A 1,621-nucleotide genomic window follows, 5' to 3' on the forward strand; every position below is an offset into this window, starting at 1 on the left:
TAAAAGAACACAAGATCTGAGAGGTAATGGTAAGGGGACTACATCTTACCTTGCCCCTCATTAGAAGCTTTTACTCCATGAGGGTAGTAAGTCAATTGTACCTTCCGGTTTATACCTGAGAAGTGACCATACCTGCAGGATAAAGTCACAGTTTATTTTCTGTTCCAGCACCCCAACTCTCACTGTTATTGGCTCCCTTTTGCTATCCCCTTTCTCACATCTCCAATACAGACTTCAGCTGCTCCAGTTTTCCAGTCTTCTCCTCGATCTCACCACCTGGTTCTTTCTCCAGTTCAGCCAACAACAGCCTTGTGATATCCAGCACCTCCTAGAGGAGATAATAAGGTATCCATGCAGAAGGCCAAGTCCTAGACAGTTACCTTTTGATCCTAGTCTTTCATCAACACTCCCAATGCCATACCCTCATTCTCTCTCTCATAGCACTGCTCCTCCTGGCCAGATTCACTACCTTACCTGGAGCTGCTCAGGTCGCTTGAGTTTTAATTTCCCTGTCTTATAGCCACCATGTTTTCAAACAGAGCAAAAAACCTGAAGAAGTAATGAGAAGCTTCAGTGTGGGATGAGACAGTCAAAGCCTCCAGGAGTTGCCCCCCATGCAGTCTTCCTCACGAAAACCTATTTGTGTAAATTAGGACACTCTTCCTACCTTGGGTGTTTCACTTCCATCTTCATCTTCTGCTTGGGAGTACGATCCCCATGACGAACAATTGCAATGACACAACGAAGTTCCATCCTAAGATCATAAATGTTATCAGAGCCTCTCCCACACCCCATCCCACCTCCTGTCATCACATTACTTGACATGTCAAAAAATAGAGGGGCTGAGCAGGGCTCATGCCTGTGATCTCAGCACTTTGGGAGGCTGAGGTGGGAGGATCACTTAGGCCCAGGAGAAACATAAGGTGAGCATGAGCAACATAGGATCAGCCTGTCTCTATAAAAAAGTTAAAAGAAAAAAAACTATCCAGGCATGGTGGCACACGCCTGTGGTCCCAGCTATTTGGGAGGCTGAGGTGGGAGGATCACTTGAGCCCAGGAGGTAGAGGCTGCAGTGAACCATGAGTGCACCACTGCACTCCAGCCTGGGAGACAGAGCCAGACCCTGTCACAAAAAAAAAAAGAAAATGAAAAGGAAACTGTGATTAGGAATATAAATGGAGGCTGGGCACGGTGGCTTACGCCTGTAATCGCAGCACTTTGGAATGGGGAAGCGGGTGGATCACTTGAGCTCAGGAGTTCAGGATCCGCCTGGTCACATGGTGAAACCCCGTCTCTACTAAAACACAAAATTAGCCAGATGTGCTCACCTGAACCCAGGAGGTGGAGGTTGCTGTGGGCCGAGATCATGCCACTGCACTCCAGCCTGGGCAACACAGCGAGACTCTGTCTCAAAAAAAAAAAGGCAGGGAATATAAGTGGAGTTAAGAAGACTGTGTATAAGAGGCCCAGCCTCCATTAGTTAGATAGTGTGGGGTCAGGAAGTAACCAGTAGTCTGGCTGAAGGAATCCCATGGGTCTTAAGTAGGTTACTCCACATCTTTTACTTTTGCTTACATAGTGCCAGATGTGGTAGGAACAATGGGAATGTCCTCAGCCTCTG

General features: G+C 47.4%; 1 long non-coding RNA gene across 1 annotated transcript; it reads right to left on the reverse strand.

Moving 5' to 3' along the window:
* Positions 1-49: 49 nt before the first annotated feature.
* Positions 50-545, reverse strand: LOC108525703 (uncharacterized). The gene is made up of 3 exons (XR_001884326.1): positions 475-545; positions 219-328; positions 50-132 (listed from the first exon to the last, which is right to left on the reverse strand). It is a non-coding gene; the product is annotated as an uncharacterized LOC108525703 (long non-coding RNA).
* Positions 546-1,621: the final 1,076 nt, after the last annotated feature.

Source organism: Rhinopithecus bieti, unplaced genomic scaffold (assembly GCF_001698545.2).
Source record: "Rhinopithecus bieti isolate Rb0 unplaced genomic scaffold, ASM169854v2 repeat_11487, whole genome shotgun sequence".
NCBI lineage: Eukaryota > Metazoa > Chordata > Mammalia > Primates > Cercopithecidae > Rhinopithecus > Rhinopithecus bieti.